Genomic DNA, 25,391 nt, shown 5'->3' on the forward strand with positions numbered 1-25,391 from the left:
ATGGTTGGACTCATGGGGTATGAGAGGATGGGTGAAAAATGTACTTATGATGTTGGCTGGACCAGTTTTGCTTGTTGTTATAATTTTGCTTTTTGGACCATGTATTTTACAATGCATTCAGAACCGCTTAATTGCATTAACTACGGCCTTGTTAGAAAAACACGCTAACCTCGTAATCCAAAAAGAAAACGGGGGAAGTGTGGAGACTTTTGTGGCAGAATGGTTAGGCGAGAAAGGCCATGACTGTACAAACTTGCTAGAGATAAAACATAACTAGTGCAGAGGCAGTCTCAAGGCCGGATTGCCCTTGAGATATGGGGAGGAGAACAAGAATGTGGTAAACAGAACGAAAAAGAAGGACCAGGGACGGTCTGGTAACCGCAAGAATGCAGAAGCACATAGCTATGTTTCGCAGTGTCGTAGATAGCAGAATAACCAATGATGAGCTATACTTTTGCAATATGTATGAGCTAATTAAATCATGTATTTAAACACGAGTGTAATGATCAATAAACGAGATTTGCTTGACGACCACCTGGTGTCTGCGTCTCCCTTCTCCGACAAATGGTGACCCCGACGTCGACCCCCTGCTGAAAAGAAACCGGGGGAGAGAACGCGCCACGGTCGGTGAAGTAGTGTTGGGGCCCGATGCACCCGGGTCGGTGCTAAACGACGAAGGGAGAGCACCCTCAAGGACTACATCGGTGGTCTTGAGCCATACGTGCTGCCGGAGCCGGAGAGGTGCAACAGCGCTGACGACAAAAATGGACAGGCAAGCAGCATATGATTTATTTTTGGGGTTATTAGATAAGCTGGGGTTTAGAGACATAAATCCTAGAAAAGACGTACCGGGATTGCTAGCATGGGGTCACGCGAAGGGTTGTTTTTCCAACCCGCACACGGTACATGAATTGAGTGAGTGGCGTAAGTTAGGAGATGTGTTGTGTGAAGCAGTCTTAGAAGAAGATAAAACAGCAAAAAAGTTAGGAAAAATTTGGCGAGTTGTGCATAATACTCTATTGAAACATCAGGCAGAAAAAAGAGCGGCTCAGCAAGCAGTAGAAGCCTATAAAAGGAATGCACGGTATGGAGATCATGAACCTTTAGCGCCAAGTGTCTCTCAAGTAATTATACCTGCTTCTAGCAGTTTGGGCACAGATGATTGTGCTTGGCCCTCGGCGCCCCCTCTCAATGAGTCCACAGAGGACGCTGAAGTGCCTGTCGTAGCCACCTCTGATATTAAGGACCCTTCAGCCCAATCTGTTAAGCCTGGAATGCGTAGTTCACAATCTCCGCCAGAGCCAGATCCTGTCCCTGGGGCAGAGAGTGACCTGTGGGAGGAAATGGCTAGACAGAGGAGAGAAGCCTGGAACGCATTGGCTAAGCATGGGCTAGAGAGTGGGGATGAAGTCACCGTGGAGGCGGCAAGGACGTGGGCTCTGCCTGTAGTTTACACCCCGGGGGTAAACCAACAAGGACAAGCTGTTCAGTTAGGGACCTATACACCTCTTGATTGGAAGTTATTAGCTCAGCTGCGACAGACAGTGAGTCAATTTGGATTTAAGAGTGAACCAGCTAAACAAATGATAGACTACATATTTGATACGCATTTGCTAACTGCCAATGACTGTAGAAGCATTGTGAAACTGATGTTTACTCAACATCAGCAGCTGCTGTTTAACGCACATTGGCAAGCTTTAGTTCAAGAGTCGGTTGGAGTTCAAAGAGGACCAGGTGATCCGTTACAGGGAATTACAGTGGAAGAGATGATGGGATTAGGAAATTATAAAAGAACCGAGGCTCAGATGATTTCCGGACCAGACAAAGTTAGGGAAGCTATGCATCTGGTTAGAGTTGCTATCAGTCAGGTGAAAGATAGCTCAGGAATTCCCATGTATATGGGAATCAAACAAGGGAGAGAGGAGTCTTTTGGAGACTTTGTTGATAAGGCTGCTGCCGCTATAGAACGAGCAGGGGTCCCTGAGTATATGCGAGGGGCTTTGCTTAAACAGTGTGCCTTGCAGAATAGTAACGAGACTACTAAAAGAGTTCTGTCGACCCTGGGGGCTAATTGGACGATTGAGGAAGCCTTAGAAAGAATGGCATTACAGCCAACAGGGCAACAAGCATTCCTGGTGAATGCCATTAAAGCATTAGGAGAGGGGTTACAGAAACAGGCAGAAAGTACACAGACACAAGTGTTAGCTGCTCTTGCTCCGCTCCGCGCTCAAGCAGCAGCACCCGCGGCGGCGACCCAGAAGCCCCCTTCCATGAAATGCTGCCGCTGTGGAGGAGGAGGGCACATGAGACGACAATGCCGCGCGACTGGGGTCTGGTGCCAAAATTGTCAAAGCAATACGCATAACTCTTCTGCCTGCCGCCGACGTTCGGGAAACTCGCGGCGGAGCGCGAATGGCGGCCGCGCCCAGACACAAGTTGCTGCCGCGACATCAGCGCCACCTCGTGTCTACAACCAGCCACTGCCGGGAGCCTGGGACTTGACTTGGCAGCAGCAATAAAAACAACGCTGATGACAACACACCCTGTTCGAATTCCTACGGGAGTTTACGGCCCAATAAAGATTAGGGGACAAGTATATGGAGGACTTTTATTGGGGCGCTCCTCGATTTCTGTGATGGGCCTATTTGTTTTACCTGGAGTCATAGATGCGGACTATACCGGAGAGATACAAATTATGGCATATACGCTCTACCCTCCAATTACTGTTGAAGCCGGTCAACGCATTGCCCAATTTATACCACTGCCACAAACAACCAAAGGCATTCAAACATTGATGCAAGGCCCTCGGAATAATCAAGGATTTGGATCATCAGGGATAGCCATGCTCACAATGGACTTAAACAGCAGACCAAAAAAGAAAATAACATTGAAATATGCTGAACAATCAGTAGAACTCTGGGGCTTGTTGGACACGGGAGCAGACACCAGCATAGTATCTCCGGAGTATTGGCCTAGCAGTTGGCCATCCAGACAAACCATGGATACAGTGACCGGAGTCGGGGGATACACGCTAGCTAAAAGAACGCCCCCTATACAAGTGATCATAGATGGGCAAACATTAGTGGCTGTGTTGTCGGTTGTCCCTTTACCTCCAACAGTACAGTGTTTAATAGGAAGGGACATTTTAGTCCAGCTTGGAGTTGTTCTGTCTAATGAGCACCCTTTGGAGTAATTGCCATTGCTTGGACTTTCCCTATTCCACTTACCTGGACAACCGACAAACCAGTGGTGGTTAAGCAATGGCCTCTAAAAAGGGAAAGTTTGTTGCAAGCACATCAACTAGTCAGAGAACAATTTCAACAAGGTCATCTAAAGTTGTCTACTAGCCCATGGAATACTCCTATATTTGTGATTAAGAAGAAATCTGGAAAGTATCGTCTTTTGCATGACTTGAGAGCAGTAAATGATCAAATGGAAGCTATGGGAGCATTGCAACCAGGTCTCCCGAATCCAGCTATGCTCCCACAACACTGGGCCCTTCTGATCATCGATTTAAAGGACTGTTTTTTCACTATCGCCCTCCACCCACAAGATACAAAGCGATTTGCCTTTACCTTGCCTGCAATTAACAGAGGGGAACCTGATAAGCGATTTGAATGGACAGTATTGCCTCAGGGCATGCGTAACTCCCCTACCTTGTGTCAACTATATGTCGATGCAGCCCTACAGCCTTTGAGGCAAAAGTGGCCTGAGACCATAATTTATCATTACATGGATGATATTCTTTTTGCTCAAAAGCCCAAATTCACTTCTGATCAATTGAGAGAGATCCAAACTACATTGGCAAAAGCATCTCTTGTGGTTGCTCAAGAAAAAATACAACAGACCGCACCTTGGAAGTACCTGGGATGGACTATTACCAATCAAATTGTGCGTCCACAAAAACTGCAGCTCTCAACAAAAATTGTCACTTTAAATGACGCGCAACGCCTACTTGGCGATCTTCAATGGTTGAAACCCATAGTTGGCATCCCAAACACCTTACTAAACTGCCTTCGCCCACTGTTGAAGGGAACAGATCCCAGTTCGCCTGTCACGATTTCCCCTCAACAGAACAAAGCAATCAAAGATATTCTCCAGTGTATAGAAGTAGGTTTTGTTTCCCGTCGCGATATTGATTTGCCCATTGACCTTACTATATGGAATACCTCAGAACATCTTCTCGGCGCTCTTACACAATTGCAGAAAAAAGCGGGGGAAATGAGGGTCCTGGAATGGCTATCCCCACCACTACAAGCAAAAAGGACAATAAGTACAAAAATTGAACAGATGGCCACCCTGTTATGTAAAGGCCGTACCAGGATAATAGAAATTACTGGAACTGAACCTACAACAATTTACATACCTATAAAAAACGAAGACCTAGACTGGTACCTGCATAATTCGGAGGAGTTACAGACAGCGTTGCTGGGATCAGGAGCATCTGTTTGTACAGGGCCTTTAATACCACAACATTTCCAATGGTTAAAAGATTGGGACTGGGTTGCAAAACCGTTGCGGTCAGACCAGCCTATACCAGAAGCCGTTACGGTCTTCACAGATGCCGGGAAAAAGTCAAGGAAAGCAGCCATAACCTGGAAGGAAGGGTCCCAATGGAAACATCACATGATTGAAGCGGCTCCAGAAGACAGTCTGCAAACATTAGAACTTCTTGCCGTTGTGTGGGCATTAAGTAAACTACAAGGGCCTTTAAATGTAGTCACAGATTCTTACTATGTAGCAGGGGTAGGACAAAGAATAGAAGATGCAGCAGTCAAGGAAGTCCAGAACAAAAGACTATATGAATTGTTGTTGCAACTAAAACGGGCTGTGAGGGCTAGAACAGAACCCTATTGTGTTATTCACATTCGAAGCCACAAGTGGGATGTAGGATTAGGAGAAGGAAATGCAAGGGCAGATAGATTAGTAATGAATGTAGTTGATGACAAAATAACAGAAGCCAAGGAGTCGCATGCTCGATTCCACCAGAATGCAAAAGGATTGGTGCGAGAATATAGAATAGCAATCCAAGAGGCAAAAGCTATAGTAAGAGCTTGTCCAGTTTGCAGTCATCACAATAGTGGTACAGGGTTGGGTTGTGGCGTAAACCCTAGAGGGTTGAAGAGTAATGACATTTGGCAGATGGATATCACGCACGTTTCTGAATTTGGCAGAATGAAGTATGTGCATGTCACCATAGATACATGTAGCAAATATATCTGGGCCACAGCTCAATCGGGGGAAAAGGCAAATCAGGTGATTAGGCATTTAACCAGCTGTCTCGCAGTAATGGGACTGCCAAGAGAAATAAAGACTGATAATGGACCTGCATATATTAGTCAGAAGGTCAGTCGATTTATGAGATTGTGGGGAATCAAACATGTTACAGGAATTCCTCACTCACCCACGGGGCAAGCCATAGTTGAAAGAGCAAATGGAACCTTGAAACAGTATCTAAGAAAGCAGGAGCAAATAACAGATCCGCAGGAAAAATTAGCCAAGACTCTTTTTGTTCTAAATCATTTATGTGTTTTTGGGGATGAAAGTGAACCAACAGCAGTTAAGCATGCAGAAAAGGAAGGACAGAAGGAGAAACAGAGTCTAAAAGCTGTCGTTCGATATAGAGACCCGAAAACAGGACTATGGAACGGTCCTGCGGAAGTCTTGTATTGGGGCAGAGGTTATGTTTGTGTTTCCACCCCCTCAGGAACACTGTGGATTCCAGCTAGATGGGTGAAGCCCTGGATTGATACAGCCAATGGCCAGTAACCTCCTTGAGCAGCTCTCCATATCCGTGAACACAGCCCTCGAGCAACTACGAGGATTGACTGGACTCGAATTAAATTGGGAGACACCGCAGGACTGGGTATCAATCGTTACCGAGCTCCGTGGATACCGTAAACAAATTACCATACCAGATATTGAGTGTGAAAGCTGCCCTGGGCCGTGTTCTGTGCGGGTCAGGTTGTTATGTGGGGGATGTGGTAAGATTGTGTGGATTGCAAAAGGGTTATTGAGATCACCTTGGTGTAGGAAATGCTACCATGAGTGGCTAAGCGTTAGGGAAGAGAATGCAGTAAGGTCCTTCATCGCGTATAGGAGGACACAAGGGTTAGACCCCACGCAGGAAGAACTTGAGTGGGTAGAAAGGGCTTTTCAGACTCAGCAACATGCAGTTAAGATTGAAAAACAAAACTACTCCAGCGTTATGGGAGTTCAGTGTGTGGGTAACATTTTTATCCCACCATGGTGGCAAGTGGAAGATAACAACTGGGGTGAAGTACTGGCTACTAGGGCTATGGTTGAGCAGTCAGCTCATAACTACCACAGCAATCCTGGACATCAACCCGAGAGCTAATATGTGGATTGCATGGGCCAATGCAACAGGAGTTAATTCCTTTTGCTTATCCATGGCTACCCCAAGTGATCCATTTAGAACATGTCTCATTGGACTACCCTTAATGGATTTTGAAGAATTTGATGCTTAGACTAAATTCAAAATAGAAAGAAATCATACGGTAGCATGCATAGCGGCCTTTTTATCAACTAGAGTCCCAAGGGTACAACCATTTCTTAATAGCCAGTGTAACCAAACAATTTGCCCCCCTTGTCAAAGAGGATCATTTATGCCAACAACATTTGCACAACAAATGGCCAATATTACGATGACGTTAAATAGAACAGGAACAGAACCTCAAGAACTGCAGCTGTTGGGATCTAAGGCAGGAAACTATTGTATCGAGTTCGGGCACCCCGGAGAATACCCATGGGAAGACCCGCTTAGCAGGCCCAGTAATGGCAGTACTATTGTGTCTCCTTTTGATCATAGATATCAGAAAGGCACTTATTGTGGGTCTAGATTTATTGCAAGTATTGATGCTATTAACCGAAGACCAAAACAATTACCACCCGGAATCTTTTTAATTTGTGGGGATCGGGCATGGGTAGGTATACCATCAAAACCTTGGGGAGGCCCCTGTTATCTTGGAAAACTTACGATGTTTGCCCCCGATTTTCAACAACTTTTACATGCTAATGGTACTTGGAATCAGAAGCGAGTTAGGGAGCGGCGATCAACTAAGCTGCTGGGAGAAGGTTGTCAGGATGAAGTACAGCTATGGGACAAGCCCGCAAATACCATTGCTTTTATACTTCTCCCCGGAGTTGCAGCAGCACAGGCGTTAAATCAGTTGGGAAAACTTGCCTGTTGGACCGAGAAACAAATAAATGTAATCACAAATATATTATCTCAGTTAGCTGTAGATGTTAGTAGTGTTAGGCATGCGGTATTGCAAAATCGTGCTGCTATAGATTTTTTATTACTAGCTCAAGGACATGGGTGTCAGGATTTTGAAGGGATGTGCTGTATGAATTTGTCAGACCATTCTGAATCTATTCACAAGCAGTTACAACAATTGAAAGACAATATGAAGAAAATCACCGTTGAGTCAGCCCCAGTAGGTGAATGGTTGGACTCATGGGGTATGAGAGGATGGGTGAAAAATGTACTTATGATGTTGGCTGGACCAGTTTTGCTTGTTGTTATAATTTTGCTTTTTGGACCATGTATTTTACAATGCATTCAGAACCGCTTAATTGCATTAACTACGGCCTTGTTAGAAAAACACGCTAACCTCGTAATCCAAAAAGAAAACGGGGGAAGTGTGGAGACTTTTGTGGCAGAATGGTTAGGCGAGAAAGGCCATGACTGTACAAACTTGCTAGAGATAAAACATAACTAGTGCAGAGGCAGTCTCAAGGCCGGATTGCCCTTGAGATATGGGGAGGAGAACAAGAATGTGGTAAACAGAACGAAAAAGAAGGACCAGGGACGGTCTGGTAACCGCAAGAATGCAGAAGCACATAGCTATGTTTCGCAGTGTCGTAGATAGCAGAATAACCAATGATGAGCTATACTTTTGCAATATGTATGAGCTAATTAAATCATGTATTTAAACACGAGTGTAATGATCAATAAACGAGATTTGCTTGACGACCACCTGGTGTCTGCGTCTCCCTTCTCCGACAAATGGTGACCCCGACGTCGACCCCCTGCTGAAAAGAAACCGGGGGAGAGAACGCGCCACGGTCGGTGAAGTAGTGTTGGGGCCCGATGCACCCGGGTCGGTGCTAAACGACGAAGGGAGAGCACCCTCAAGGACTACATCGGTGGTCTTGAGCCATACGTGCTGCCGGAGCCGGAGAGGTGCAACAGCGCTGACGACAAAAATGGACAGGCAAGCAGCATATGATTTATTTTTGGGGTTATTAGATAAGCTGGGGTTTAGAGACATAAATCCTAGAAAAGACGTACCGGGATTGCTAGCATGGGGTCACGCGAAGGGTTGTTTTTCCAACCCGCACACGGTACATGAATTGAGTGAGTGGCGTAAGTTAGGAGATGTGTTGTGTGAAGCAGTCTTAGAAGAAGATAAAACAGCAAAAAAGTTAGGAAAAATTTGGCGAGTTGTGCATAATACTCTATTGAAACATCAGGCAGAAAAAAGAGCGGCTCAGCAAGCAGTAGAAGCCTATAAAAGGAATGCACGGTATGGAGATCATGAACCTTTAGCGCCAAGTGTCTCTCAAGTAATTATACCTGCTTCTAGCAGTTTGGGCACAGATGATTGTGCTTGGCCCTCGGCGCCCCCTCTCAATGAGTCCACAGAGGACGCTGAAGTGCCTGTCGTAGCCACCTCTGATATTAAGGACCCTTCAGCCCAATCTGTTAAGCCTGGAATGCGTAGTTCACAATCTCCGCCAGAGCCAGATCCTGTCCCTGGGGCAGAGAGTGACCTGTGGGAGGAAATGGCTAGACAGAGGAGAGAAGCCTGGAACGCATTGGCTAAGCATGGGCTAGAGAGTGGGGATGAAGTCACCGTGGAGGCGGCAAGGACGTGGGCTCTGCCTGTAGTTTACACCCCGGGGGTAAACCAACAAGGACAAGCTGTTCAGTTAGGGACCTATACACCTCTTGATTGGAAGTTATTAGCTCAGCTGCGACAGACAGTGAGTCAATTTGGATTTAAGAGTGAACCAGCTAAACAAATGATAGACTACATATTTGATACGCATTTGCTAACTGCCAATGACTGTAGAAGCATTGTGAAACTGATGTTTACTCAACATCAGCAGCTGCTGTTTAACGCACATTGGCAAGCTTTAGTTCAAGAGTCGGTTGGAGTTCAAAGAGGACCAGGTGATCCGTTACAGGGAATTACAGTGGAAGAGATGATGGGATTAGGAAATTATAAAAGAACCGAGGCTCAGATGATTTCCGGACCAGACAAAGTTAGGGAAGCTATGCATCTGGTTAGAGTTGCTATCAGTCAGGTGAAAGATAGCTCAGGAATTCCCATGTATATGGGAATCAAACAAGGGAGAGAGGAGTCTTTTGGAGACTTTGTTGATAAGGCTGCTGCCGCTATAGAACGAGCAGGGGTCCCTGAGTATATGCGAGGGGCTTTGCTTAAACAGTGTGCCTTGCAGAATAGTAACGAGACTACTAAAAGAGTTCTGTCGACCCTGGGGGCTAATTGGACGATTGAGGAAGCCTTAGAAAGAATGGCATTACAGCCAACAGGGCAACAAGCATTCCTGGTGAATGCCATTAAAGCATTAGGAGAGGGGTTACAGAAACAGGCAGAAAGTACACAGACACAAGTGTTAGCTGCTCTTGCTCCGCTCCGCGCTCAAGCAGCAGCACCCGCGGCGGCGACCCAGAAGCCCCCTTCCATGAAATGCTGCCGCTGTGGAGGAGGAGGGCACATGAGACGACAATGCCGCGCGACTGGGGTCTGGTGCCAAAATTGTCAAAGCAATACGCATAACTCTTCTGCCTGCCGCCGACGTTCGGGAAACTCGCGGCGGAGCGCGAATGGCGGCCGCGCCCAGACACAAGTTGCTGCCGCGACATCAGCGCCACCTCGTGTCTACAACCAGCCACTGCCGGGAGCCTGGGACTTGACTTGGCAGCAGCAATAAAAACAACGCTGATGACAACACACCCTGTTCGAATTCCTACGGGAGTTTACGGCCCAATAAAGATTAGGGGACAAGTATATGGAGGACTTTTATTGGGGCGCTCCTCGATTTCTGTGATGGGCCTATTTGTTTTACCTGGAGTCATAGATGCGGACTATACCGGAGAGATACAAATTATGGCATATACGCTCTACCCTCCAATTACTGTTGAAGCCGGTCAACGCATTGCCCAATTTATACCACTGCCACAAACAACCAAAGGCATTCAAACATTGATGCAAGGCCCTCGGAATAATCAAGGATTTGGATCATCAGGGATAGCCATGCTCACAATGGACTTAAACAGCAGACCAAAAAAGAAAATAACATTGAAATATGCTGAACAATCAGTAGAACTCTGGGGCTTGTTGGACACGGGAGCAGACACCAGCATAGTATCTCCGGAGTATTGGCCTAGCAGTTGGCCATCCAGACAAACCATGGATACAGTGACCGGAGTCGGGGGATACACGCTAGCTAAAAGAACGCCCCCTATACAAGTGATCATAGATGGGCAAACATTAGTGGCTGTGTTGTCGGTTGTCCCTTTACCTCCAACAGTACAGTGTTTAATAGGAAGGGACATTTTAGTCCAGCTTGGAGTTGTTCTGTCTAATGAGCACCCTTTGGAGTAATTGCCATTGCTTGGACTTTCCCTATTCCACTTACCTGGACAACCGACAAACCAGTGGTGGTTAAGCAATGGCCTCTAAAAAGGGAAAGTTTGTTGCAAGCACATCAACTAGTCAGAGAACAATTTCAACAAGGTCATCTAAAGTTGTCTACTAGCCCATGGAATACTCCTATATTTGTGATTAAGAAGAAATCTGGAAAGTATCGTCTTTTGCATGACTTGAGAGCAGTAAATGATCAAATGGAAGCTATGGGAGCATTGCAACCAGGTCTCCCGAATCCAGCTATGCTCCCACAACACTGGGCCCTTCTGATCATCGATTTAAAGGACTGTTTTTTCACTATCGCCCTCCACCCACAAGATACAAAGCGATTTGCCTTTACCTTGCCTGCAATTAACAGAGGGGAACCTGATAAGCGATTTGAATGGACAGTATTGCCTCAGGGCATGCGTAACTCCCCTACCTTGTGTCAACTATATGTCGATGCAGCCCTACAGCCTTTGAGGCAAAAGTGGCCTGAGACCATAATTTATCATTACATGGATGATATTCTTTTTGCTCAAAAGCCCAAATTCACTTCTGATCAATTGAGAGAGATCCAAACTACATTGGCAAAAGCATCTCTTGTGGTTGCTCAAGAAAAAATACAACAGACCGCACCTTGGAAGTACCTGGGATGGACTATTACCAATCAAATTGTGCGTCCACAAAAACTGCAGCTCTCAACAAAAATTGTCACTTTAAATGACGCGCAACGCCTACTTGGCGATCTTCAATGGTTGAAACCCATAGTTGGCATCCCAAACACCTTACTAAACTGCCTTCGCCCACTGTTGAAGGGAACAGATCCCAGTTCGCCTGTCACGATTTCCCCTCAACAGAACAAAGCAATCAAAGATATTCTCCAGTGTATAGAAGTAGGTTTTGTTTCCCGTCGCGATATTGATTTGCCCATTGACCTTACTATATGGAATACCTCAGAACATCTTCTCGGCGCTCTTACACAATTGCAGAAAAAAGCGGGGGAAATGAGGGTCCTGGAATGGCTATCCCCACCACTACAAGCAAAAAGGACAATAAGTACAAAAATTGAACAGATGGCCACCCTGTTATGTAAAGGCCGTACCAGGATAATAGAAATTACTGGAACTGAACCTACAACAATTTACATACCTATAAAAAACGAAGACCTAGACTGGTACCTGCATAATTCGGAGGAGTTACAGACAGCGTTGCTGGGATCAGGAGCATCTGTTTGTACAGGGCCTTTAATACCACAACATTTCCAATGGTTAAAAGATTGGGACTGGGTTGCAAAACCGTTGCGGTCAGACCAGCCTATACCAGAAGCCGTTACGGTCTTCACAGATGCCGGGAAAAAGTCAAGGAAAGCAGCCATAACCTGGAAGGAAGGGTCCCAATGGAAACATCACATGATTGAAGCGGCTCCAGAAGACAGTCTGCAAACATTAGAACTTCTTGCCGTTGTGTGGGCATTAAGTAAACTACAAGGGCCTTTAAATGTAGTCACAGATTCTTACTATGTAGCAGGGGTAGGACAAAGAATAGAAGATGCAGCAGTCAAGGAAGTCCAGAACAAAAGACTATATGAATTGTTGTTGCAACTAAAACGGGCTGTGAGGGCTAGAACAGAACCCTATTGTGTTATTCACATTCGAAGCCACAAGTGGGATGTAGGATTAGGAGAAGGAAATGCAAGGGCAGATAGATTAGTAATGAATGTAGTTGATGACAAAATAACAGAAGCCAAGGAGTCGCATGCTCGATTCCACCAGAATGCAAAAGGATTGGTGCGAGAATATAGAATAGCAATCCAAGAGGCAAAAGCTATAGTAAGAGCTTGTCCAGTTTGCAGTCATCACAATAGTGGTACAGGGTTGGGTTGTGGCGTAAACCCTAGAGGGTTGAAGAGTAATGACATTTGGCAGATGGATATCACGCACGTTTCTGAATTTGGCAGAATGAAGTATGTGCATGTCACCATAGATACATGTAGCAAATATATCTGGGCCACAGCTCAATCGGGGGAAAAGGCAAATCAGGTGATTAGGCATTTAACCAGCTGTCTCGCAGTAATGGGACTGCCAAGAGAAATAAAGACTGATAATGGACCTGCATATATTAGTCAGAAGGTCAGTCGATTTATGAGATTGTGGGGAATCAAACATGTTACAGGAATTCCTCACTCACCCACGGGGCAAGCCATAGTTGAAAGAGCAAATGGAACCTTGAAACAGTATCTAAGAAAGCAGGAGCAAATAACAGATCCGCAGGAAAAATTAGCCAAGACTCTTTTTGTTCTAAATCATTTATGTGTTTTTGGGGATGAAAGTGAACCACCAGCAGTTAAGCATGCAGAAAAGGAAGGACAGAAGGAGAAACAGAGTCTAAAAGCTGTCGTTCGATATAGAGACCCGAAAACAGGACTATGGAACGGTCCTGCGGAAGTCTTGTATTGGGGCAGAGGTTATGTTTGTGTTTCCACCCCCTCAGGAACACTGTGGATTCCAGCTAGATGGGTGAAGCCCTGGATTGATACAGCCAATGGCCAGTAACCTCCTTGAGCAGCTCTCCATATCCGTGAACACAGCCCTCGAGCAACTACGAGGATTGACTGGACTCGAATTAAATTGGGAGACACCGCAGGACTGGGTATCAATCGTTACCGAGCTCCGTGGATACCGTAAACAAATTACCATACCAGATATTGAGTGTGAAAGCTGCCCTGGGCCGTGTTCTGTGCGGGTCAGGTTGTTATGTGGGGGATGTGGTAAGATTGTGTGGATTGCAAAAGGGTTATTGAGATCACCTTGGTGTAGGAAATGCTACCATGAGTGGCTAAGCGTTAGGGAAGAGAATGCAGTAAGGTCCTTCATCGCGTATAGGAGGACACAAGGGTTAGACCCCACGCAGGAAGAACTTGAGTGGGTAGAAAGGGCTTTTCAGACTCAGCAACATGCAGTTAAGATTGAAAAACAAAACTACTCCAGCGTTATGGGAGTTCAGTGTGTGGGTAACATTTTTATCCCACCATGGTGGCAAGTGGAAGATAACAACTGGGGTGAAGTACTGGCTACTAGGGCTATGGTTGAGCAGTCAGCTCATAACTACCACAGCAATCCTGGACATCAACCCGAGAGCTAATATGTGGATTGCATGGGCCAATGCAACAGGAGTTAATTCCTTTTGCTTATCCATGGCTACCCCAAGTGATCCATTTAGAACATGTCTCATTGGACTACCCTTAATGGATTTTGAAGAATTTGATGCTTAGACTAAATTCAAAATAGAAAGAAATCATACGGTAGCATGCATAGCGGCCTTTTTATCAACTAGAGTCCCAAGGGTACAACCATTTCTTAATAGCCAGTGTAACCAAACAATTTGCCCCCCTTGTCAAAGAGGATCATTTATGCCAACAACATTTGCACAACAAATGGCCAATATTACGATGACGTTAAATAGAACAGGAACAGAACCTCAAGAACTGCAGCTGTTGGGATCTAAGGCAGGAAACTATTGTATCGAGTTCGGGCACCCCGGAGAATACCCATGGGAAGACCCGCTTAGCAGGCCCAGTAATGGCAGTACTATTGTGTCTCCTTTTGATCATAGATATCAGAAAGGCACTTATTGTGGGTCTAGATTTATTGCAAGTATTGATGCTATTAACCGAAGACCAAAACAATTACCACCCGGAATCTTTTTAATTTGTGGGGATCGGGCATGGGTAGGTATACCATCAAAACCTTGGGGAGGCCCCTGTTATCTTGGAAAACTTACGATGTTTGCCCCCGATTTTCAACAACTTTTACATGCTAATGGTACTTGGAATCAGAAGCGAGTTAGGGAGCGGCGATCAACTAAGCTGCTGGGAGAAGGTTGTCAGGATGAAGTACAGCTATGGGACAAGCCCGCAAATACCATTGCTTCTATACTTCTCCCCGGAGTTGCAGCAGCACAGGCGTTAAATCAGTTGGGAAAACTTGCCTGTTGGACCGAGAAACAAATAAATGTAATCACAAATATATTATCTCAGTTAGCTGTAGATGTTAGTAGTGTTAGGCATGCGGTATTGCAAAATCGTGCTGCTATAGATTTTTTATTACTAGCTCAAGGACATGGGTGTCAGGATTTTGAAGGGATGTGCTGTATGAATTTGTCAGACCATTCTGAATCTATTCACAAGCAGTTACAACAATTGAAAGACAATATGAAGAAAATCACCGTTGAGTCAGCCCCAGTAGGTGAATGGTTGGACTCATGGGGTATGAGAGGATGGGTGAAAAATGTACTTATGATGTTGGCTGGACCAGTTTTGCTTGTTGTTATAATTTTGCTTTTTGGACCATGTATTTTACAATGCATTCAGAACCGCTTAATTGCATTAACTACGGCCTTGTTAGAAAAACACGCTAACCTCGTAATCCAAAAAGAAAACGGGGGAAGTGTGGAGACTTTTGTGGCAGAATGGTTAGGCGAGAAAGGCCATGACTGTACAAACTTGCTAGAGATAAAACATAACTAGTGCAGAGGCAGTCTCAAGGCCGGATTGCCCTTGAGATATGGGGAGGAGAACAAGAATGTGGTAAACAGAACGAAAAAGAAGGACCAGGGACGGTCTGGTAACCGCAAGAATGCAGAAGCACATAGCTATGTTTCGCAGTGTCGTAGATAGCAGAATAACCAATGATGAGCTATACTTTTGCAATATGTATGAGCTAATTAAATCATGTATTTAAACACGAGTGTAATGATCAATAAACGAGATTTGCTTGACGACCACCTGGTGTCTGCGTCTCCCTTCTCCGACAAATGGTGACCCCGACGTCGACCCCCTGCTGAAAAGAAACCGGGGGAGAGAACGCGCCACGGTCGGTGAAGTAGTGTTGGGGCCCGATGCACCCGGGTCGGTGCTAAACGACGAAGGGAGAGCACCCTCAAGGACTACATCGGTGGTCTTGAGCCATACGTGCTGCCGGAGCCGGAGAGGTGCAACAGCGCTGACGACAAAAATGGACAGGCAAGCAGCATATGATTTATTTTTGGGGTTATTAGATAAGCTGGGGTTTAGAGACATAAATCCTAGAAAAGACGTACCGGGATTGCTAGCATGGGGTCACGCGAAGGGTTGTTTTTCCAACCCGCACACGGTACATGAATTGAGTGAGTGGCGTAAGTTAGGAGATGTGTTGTGTGAAGCAGTCTTAGAAGAAGATAAAACAGCAAAAAAGTTAGGAAAAATTTGGCGAGTTGTGCATAATACTCTATTGAAACATCAGGCAGAAAAAAGAGCGGCTCAGCAAGCAGTAGAAGCCTATAAAAGGAATGCACGGTATGGAGATCATGAACCTTTAGCGCCAAGTGTCTCTCAAGTAATTATACCTGCTTCTAGCAGTTTGGGCACAGATGATTGTGCTTGGCCCTCGGCGCCCCCTCTCAATGAGTCCACAGAGGACGCTGAAGTGCCTGTCGTAGCCACCTCTGATATTAAGGACCCTTCAGCCCAATCTGTTAAGCCTGGAATGCGTAGTTCACAATCTCCGCCAGAGCCAGATCCTGTCCCTGGGGCAGAGAGTGACCTGTGGGAGGAAATGGCTAGACAGAGGAGAGAAGCCTGGAACGCATTGGCTAAGCATGGGCTAGAGAGTGGGGATGAAGTCACCGTGGAGGCGGCAAGGACGTGGGCTCTGCCTGTAGTTTACACCCCGGGGGTAAACCAACAAGGACAAGCTGTTCAGTTAGGGACCTATACACCTCTTGATTGGAAGTTATTAGCTCAGCTGCGACAGACAGTGAGTCAATTTGGATTTAAGAGTGAACCAGCTAAACAAATGATAGACTACATATTTGATACGCATTTGCTAACTGCCAATGACTGTAGAAGCATTGTGAAACTGATGTTTACTCAACATCAGCAGCTGCTGTTTAACGCACATTGGCAAGCTTTAGTTCAAGAGTCGGTTGGAGTTCAAAGAGGACCAGGTGATCCGTTACAGGGAATTACAGTGGAAGAGATGATGGGATTAGGAAATTATAAAAGAACCGAGGCTCAGATGATTTCCGGACCAGACAAAGTTAGGGAAGCTATGCATCTGGTTAGAGTTGCTATCAGTCAGGTGAAAGATAGCTCAGGAATTCCCATGTATATGGGAATCAAACAAGGGAGAGAGGAGTCTTTTGGAGACTTTGTTGATAAGGCTGCTGCCGCTATAGAACGAGCAGGGGTCCCTGAGTATATGCGAGGGGCTTTGCTTAAACAGTGTGCCTTGCAGAATAGTAACGAGACTACTAAAAGAGTTCTGTCGACCCTGGGGGCTAATTGGACGATTGAGGAAGCCTTAGAAAGAATGGCATTACAGCCAACAGGGCAACAAGCATTCCTGGTGAATGCCATTAAAGCATTAGGAGAGGGGTTACAGAAACAGGCAGAAAGTACACAGACACAAGTGTTAGCTGCTCTTGCTCCGCTCCGCGCTCAAGCAGCAGCACCCGCGGCGGCGACCCAGAAGCCCCCTTCCATGAAATGCTGCCGCTGTGGAGGAGGAGGGCACATGAGACGACAATGCCGCGCGACTGGGGTCTGGTGCCAAAATTGTCAAAGCAATACGCATAACTCTTCTGCCTGCCGCCGACGTTCGGGAAACTCGCGGCGGAGCGCGAATGGCGGCCGCGCCCAGACACAAGTTGCTGCCGCGACATCAGCGCCACCTCGTGTCTACAACCAGCCACTGCCGGGAGCCTGGGACTTGACTTGGCAGCAGCAATAAAAACAACGCTGATGACAACACACCCTGTTCGAATTCCTACGGGAGTTTACGGCCCAATAAAGATTAGGGGACAAGTATATGGAGGACTTTTATTGGGGCGCTCCTCGATTTCTGTGATGGGCCTATTTGTTTTACCTGGAGTCATAGATGCGGACTATACCGGAGAGATACAAATTATGGCATATACGCTCTACCCTCCAATTACTGTTGAAGCCGGTCAACGCATTGCCCAATTTATACCACTGCCACAAACAACCAAAGGCATTCAAACATTGATGCAAGGCCCTCGGAATAATCAAGGATTTGGATCATCAGGGATAGCCATGCTCACAATGGACTTAAACAGCAGACCAAAAAAGAAAATAACATTGAAATATGCTGAACAATCAGTAGAACTTTGGGGCTTGTTGGACACGGGAGCAGACACCAGCATAGTATCTCCGGAGTATTGGCCTAGCAGTTGGCCATCCAGACAAACCATGGATACAGTGACCGGAGTCGGGGGATACACGCTAGCTAAAAGAACGCCCCCTATACAAGTGATCATAGATGGGCAAACATTAGTGGCTGTGTTGTCGGTTGTCCCTTTACCTCCAACAGTACAGTGTTTAATAGGAAGGGACATTTTAGTCCAGCTTGGAGTTGTTCTGTCTAATGAGCACCCTTTGGAGTAATTGCCATTGCTTGGACTTTCCCTATTCCACTTACCTGGACAACCGACAAACCAGTGGTGGTTAAGCAATGGCCTCTAAAAAGGGAAAGTTTGTTGCAAGCACATCAACTAGTCAGAGAACAATTTCAACAAGGTCATCTAAAGTTGTCTACTAGCCCATGGAATACTCCTATATTTGTGATTAAGAAGAAATCTGGAAAGTATCGTCTTTTGCATGACTTGAGAGCAGTAAATGATCAAATGGAAGCTATGGGAGCATTGCAACCAGGTCTCCCGAATCCAGCTATGCTCCCACAACACTGGGCCCTTCTGATCATCGATTTAAAGGACTGTTTTTTCACTATCGCCCTCCACCCACAAGATACAAAGCGATTTGCCTTTACCTTGCCTGCAATTAACAGAGGGGAACCTGATAAGCGATTTGAATGGACAGTATTGCCTCAGGGCATGCGTAACTCCCCTACCTTGTGTCAACTATATGTCGATGCAGCCCTACAGCCTTTGAGGCAAAAGTGGCCTGAGACCATAATTTATCATTACATGGATGATATTCTTTTTGCTCAAAAGCCCAAATTCACTTCTGATCAATTGAGAGAGATCCAAACTACATTGGCAAAAGCATCTCTTGTGGTTGCTCAAGAAAAAATACAACAGACCGCACCTTGGAAGTACCTGGGATGGACTATTACCAATCAAATTGTGCGTCCACAAAAACTGCAGCTCTCAACAAAAATTGTCACTTTAAATGACGCGCAACGCCTACTTGGCGATCTTCAATGGTTGAAACCCATAGTTGGCATCCCAAACACCTTACTAAACTGCCTTCGCCCACTGTTGAAGGGAACAGATCCCAGTTCGCCTGTCACGATTTCCCCTCAACAGAACAAAGCAATCAAAGATATTCTCCAGTGTATAGAAGTAGGTTTTGTTTCCCGTCGCGATATTGATTTGCCCATTGACCTTACTATATGGAATACCTCAGAACATCTTCTCGGCGCTCTTACACAATTGCAGAAAAAAGCGGGGGAAATGAGGGTCCTGGAATGGCTATCCCCACCACTACAAGCAAAAAGGACAATAAGTACAAAAATTGAACAGATGGCCACCCTGTTATGTAAAGGCCGTACCAGGATAATAGAAATTACTGGAACTGAACCTACAACAATTTACATACCTATAAAAAACGAAGACCTAGACTGGTACCTGCATAATTCGGAGGAGTTACAGACAGCGTTGCTGGGATCAGGAGCATCTGTTTGTACAGGGCCTTTAATACCACAACATTTCCAATGGTTAAAAGATTGGGACTGGGTTGCAAAACCGTTGCGGTCAGACCAGCCTATACCAGAAGCCGTTACGGTCTTCACAGATGCCGGGAAAAAGTCAAGGAAAGCAGCCATAACCTGGAAGGAAGGGTCCCAATGGAAACATCACATGATTGAAGCGGCTCCAGAAGACAGTCTGCAAACATTAGAACTTCTTGCCGTTGTGTGGGCATTAAGTAAACTACAAGGGCCTTTAAATGTAGTCACAGATTCTTACTATGTAGCAGGGGTAGGACAAAGAATAGAAGATGCAGCAGTCAAGGAAGTCCAGAACAAAAGACTATATGAATTGTTGTTGCAACTAAAACGGGCTGTGAGGGCTAGAACAGAACCCTATTGTGTTATTCACATTCGAAGCCACAAGTGGGATGTAGGATTAGAAGGAAATGCAAGGGCAGATAGATTAGTAATGAATGTAGTTGATGACAAAATAACAGAAGCCAAGGAGTCGCATGCTCGATTCCACCAGAATGCAAAAGGATTGGTGCGAGAATATAGAATAGCAATCCAAGAGGCAAAAGCTATAGTAAGAGCTTGTCCAGTTTGCAGTCATCACAATAGTGGTACAGGGTTGGGTTGTGGCGTAAACCCTAGAGGGTTGAAGAGTAATGACATTTGGCAGATGGATATCACGCACGTTTCTGAATTTGGCAGAATGAAGTATGTGCATGTCACCATAGATACATGTAGCAAATATATCTGGGCCACAGCTCAATCGGGGGAAAAGGCAAATCAGGTGATTAGGCATTTAACCAGCTGTCTCGCAGTAATGGGACTGCCAAGAGAAATAAAGACTGATAATGGACCTGCATATATTAGTCAGAAGGTCAGTCGATTTATGAGATTGTGGGGAATCAAACATGTTACAGGAATTCCTCACTCACCCACGGGGCAAGCCATAGTTGAAAGAGCAAATGGAACCTTGAAACAGTATCTAAGAAAGCAGGAGCAAATAACAGATCCGCAGGAAAAATTAGCCAAGACTCTTTTTGTTCTAAATCATTTATGTGTTTTTGGGGATGAAAGTGAACCACCAGCAGTTAAGCATGCAGAAAAGGAAGGACAGAAGGAGAAACAGAGTCTAAAAGCTGTCGTTCGATATAGAGACCCGAAAACAGGACTATGGAACGGTCCTGCGGAAGTCTTGTATTGGGGCAGAGGTTATGTTTGTGTTTCCACCCCCTCAGGAACACTGTGGATTCCAGCTAGATGGGTGAAGCCCTGGATTGATACAGCCAATGGCCAGTAACCTCCTTGAGCAGCTCTCCATATCCGTGAACACAGCCCTCGAGCAACTACGAGGATTGACTGGACTCGAATTAAATTGGGAGACACCGCAGGACTGGGTATCAATCGTTACCGAGCTCCGTGGATACCGTAAACAAATTACCATACCAGATATTGAGTGTGAAAGCTGCCCTGGGCCGTGTTCTGTGCGGGTCAGGTTGTTATGTGGGGGATGTGGTAAGATTGTGTGGATTGCAAAAGGGTTATTGAGATCACCTTGGTGTAGGAAATGCTACCATGAGTGGCTAAGCGTTAGGGAAGAGAATGCAGTAAGGTCCTTCATCGCGTATAGGAGGACACAAGGGTTAGACCCCACGCAGGAAGAACTTGAGTGGGTAGAAAGGGCTTTTCAGACTCAGCAACATGCAGTTAAGATTGAAAAACAAAACTACTCCAGCGTTATGGGAGTTCAGTGTGTGGGTAACATTTTTATCCCACCATGGTGGCAAGTGGAAGATAACAACTGGGGTGAAGTACTGGCTACTAGGGCTATGGTTGAGCAGTCAGCTCATAACTACCACAGCAATCCTGGACATCAACCCGAGAGCTAATATGTGGATTGCATGGGCCAATGCAACAGGAGTTAATTCCTTTTGCTTATCCATGGCTACCCCAAGTGATCCATTTAGAACATGTCTCATTGGACTACCCTTAATGGATTTTGAAGAATTTGATGCTTAGACTAAATTCAAAATAGAAAGAAATCATACGGTAGCATGCATAGCGGCCTTTTTATCAACTAGAGTCCCAAGGGTACAACCATTTCTTAATAGCCAGTGTAACCAAACAATTTGCCCCCCTTGTCAAAGAGGATCATTTATGCCAACAACATTTGCACAACAAATGGCCAATATTACGATGACGTTAAATAGAACAGGAACAGAACCTCAAGAACTGCAGCTGTTGGGATCTAAGGCAGGAAACTATTGTATCGAGTTCGGGCACCCCGGAGAATACCCATGGGAAGACCCGCTTAGCAGGCCCAGTAATGGCAGTACTATTGTGTCTCCTTTTGATCATAGATATCAGAAAGGCACTTATTGTGGGTCTAGATTTATTGCAAGTATTGATGCTATTAACCGAAGACCAAAACAATTACCACCCGGAATCTTTTTAATTTGTGGGGATCGGGCATGGGTAGGTATACCATCAAAACCTTGGGGAGGCCCCTGTTATCTTGGAAAACTTACGATGTTTGCCCCCGATTTTCAACAACTTTTACATGCTAATGGTACTTGGAATCAGAAGCGAGTTAGGGAGCGGCGATCAACTAAGCTGCTGGGAGAAGGTTGTCAGGATGAAGTACAGCTATGGGACAAGCCCGCAAATACCCTTTTAAAGCATTGCTTTTATACTTCTCCCCGGAGTTGCAGCAGCACAGGCGTTAAATCAGTTGGGAAAACTTGCCTGTTGGACCGAGAAACAAATAAATGTAATCACAAATATATTATCTCAGTTAGCTGTAGATGTTAGTAGTGTTAGGCATGCGGTATTGCAAAATCGTGCTGCTATAGATTTTTTATTACTAGCTCAAGGACATGGGTGTCAGGATTTTGAAGGGATGTGCTGTATGAATTTGTCAGACCATTCTGAATCTATTCACAAGCAGTTACAACAATTGAAAGACAATATGAAGAAAATCACCGTTGAGTCAGCCCCAGTAGGTGAATGGTTGGACTCATGGGGTATGAGAGGATGGGTGAAAAATGTACTTATGATGTTGGCTGGACCAGTTTTGCTTGTTGTTATAATTTTGCTTTTTGGACCATGTATTTTACAATGCATTCAGAACCGCTTAATTGCATTAACTACGGCCTTGTTAGAAAAACACGCTAACCTCGTAATCCAAAAAGAAAACGGGGGAAGTGTGGAGACTTTTGTGGCAGAATGGTTAGGCGAGAAAGGCCATGACTGTACAAACTTGCTAGAGATAAAACATAACTAGTGCAGAGGCAGTCTCAAGGCCGGATTGCCCTTGAGATATGGGGAGGAGAACAAGAATGTGGTAAACAGAACGAAAAAGAAGGACCAGGGACGGTCTGGTAACCGCAAGAATGCAGAAGCACATAGCTATGTTTCGCAGTGTCGTAGATAGCAGAATAACCAATGATGAGCTATACTTTTGCAATATGTATGAGCTAATTAAATCATGTATTTAAACACGAGTGTAATGATCAATAAACGAGATTTGCTTGACGACCACCTGGTGTCTGCGTCTCCCTTCTCCGACAAATGGTGACCCCGACGTCGACCCCCTGCTGAAAAGAAACCGGGGGAGAGAACGCGCCACGGTCGGTGAAGTAGTGTTGGGGCCCGATGCACCCGGGTCGGTGCTAAACGACGAAGGGAGAGCACCCTCAAGGACTACATCGGTGGTCTTGAGCCATACGTGCTGCCGGAGCCGGAGAGGTGCAACAGCGCTGACGACAAAAATGGACAGGCAAGCAGCATATGATTTATTTTTGGGGTTATTAGATAAGCTGGGGTTTAGAGACATAAATCCTAGAAAAGACGTACCGGGATTGCTAGCATGGGGTCACGCGAAGGGTTGTTTTTCCAACCCGCACACGGTACATGAATTGAGTGAGTGGCGTAAGTTAGGAGATGTGTTGTGTGAAGCAGTCTTAGAAGAAGATAAAACAGCAAAAAAGTTAGGAAAAATTTGGCGAGTTGTGCATAATACTCTATTGAAACATCAGGCAGAAAAAAGAGCGGCTCAGCAAGCAGTAGAAGCCTATAAAAGGAATGCACGGTATGGAGATCATGAACCTTTAGCGCCAAGTGTCTCTCAAGTAATTATACCTGCTTCTAGCAGTTTGGGCACAGATGATTGTGCTTGGCCCTCGGCGCCCCCTCTCAATGAGTCCACAGAGGACGCTGAAGTGCCTGTCGTAGCCACCTCTGATATTAAGGACCCTTCAGCCCAATCTGTTAAGCCTGGAATGCGTAGTTCACAATCTCCGCCAGAGCCAGATCCTGTCCCTGGGGCAGAGAGTGACCTGTGGGAGGAAATGGCTAGACAGAGGAGAGAAGCCTGGAACGCATTGGCTAAGCATGGGCTAGAGAGTGGGGATGAAGTCACCGTGGAGGCGGCAAGGACGTGGGCTCTGCCTGTAGTTTACACCCCGGGGGTAAACCAACAAGGACAAGCTGTTCAGTTAGGGACCTATACACCTCTTGATTGGAAGTTATTAGCTCAGCTGCGACAGACAGTGAGTCAATTTGGATTTAAGAGTGAACCAGCTAAACAAATGATAGACTACATATTTGATACGCATTTGCTAACTGCCAATGACTGTAGAAGCATTGTGAAACTGATGTTTACTCAACATCAGCAGCTGCTGTTTAACGCACATTGGCAAGCTTTAGTTCAAGAGTCGGTTGGAGTTCAAAGAGGACCAGGTGATCCGTTACAGGGAATTACAGTGGAAGAGATGATGGGATTAGGAAATTATAAAAGAACCGAGGCTCAGATGATTTCCGGACCAGACAAAGTTAGGGAAGCTATGCATCTGGTTAGAGTTGCTATCAGTCAGGTGAAAGATAGCTCAGGAATTCCCATGTATATGGGAATCAAACAAGGGAGAGAGGAGTCTTTTGGAGACTTTGTTGATAAGGCTGCTGCCGCTATAGAACGAGCAGGGGTCCCTGAGTATATGCGAGGGGCTTTGCTTAAACAGTGTGCCTTGCAGAATAGTAACGAGACTACTAAAAGAGTTCTGTCGACCCTGGGGGCTAATTGGACGATTGAGGAAGCCTTAGAAAGAATGGCATTACAGCCAACAGGGCAACAAGCATTCCTGGTGAATGCCATTAAAGCATTAGGAGAGGGGTTACAGAAACAGGCAGAAAGTACACAGACACAAGTGTTAGCTGCTCTTGCTCCGCTCCGCGCTCAAGCAGCAGCACCCGCGGCGGCGACCCAGAAGCCCCCTTCCATGAAATGCTGCCGCTGTGGAGGAGGAGGGCACATGAGACGACAATGCCGCGCGACTGGGGTCTGGTGCCAAAATTGTCAAAGCAATACGCATAACTCTTCTGCCTGCCGCCGACGTTCGGGAAACTCGCGGCGGAGCGCGAATGGCGGCCGCGCCCAGACACAAGTTGCTGCCGCGACATCAGCGCCACCTCGTGTCTACAACCAGCCACTGCCGGGAGCCTGGGACTTGACTTGGCAGCAGCAATAAAAACAACGCTGATGACAACACACCCTGTTCGAATTCCTACGGGAGTTTACGGCCCAATAAAGATTAGGGGACAAGTATATGGAGGACTTTTATTGGGGCGCTCCTCGATTTCTGTGATGGGCCTATTTGTTTTACCTGGAGTCATAGATGCGGACTATACCGGAGAGATACAAATTATGGCATATACGCTCTACCCTCCAATTACTGTTGAAGCCGGTCAACGCATTGCCCAATTTATACCACTGCCACAAACAACCAAAGGCATTCAAACATTGATGCAAGGCCCTCGGAATAATCAAGGATTTGGATCATCAGGGATAGCCATGCTCACAATGGACTTAAACAGCAGACCAAAAAAGAAAATAACATTGAAATATGCTGAACAATCAGTAGAACTCTGGGGCTTGTTGGACACGGGAGCAGACACCAGCATAGTATCTCCGGAGTATTGGCCTAGCAGTTGGCCATCC

This window comes from Poecile atricapillus, chromosome 30 (genome assembly GCF_030490865.1).
Source record: "Poecile atricapillus isolate bPoeAtr1 chromosome 30, bPoeAtr1.hap1, whole genome shotgun sequence".
Classification (NCBI taxonomy): domain Eukaryota; kingdom Metazoa; phylum Chordata; class Aves; order Passeriformes; family Paridae; genus Poecile; species Poecile atricapillus.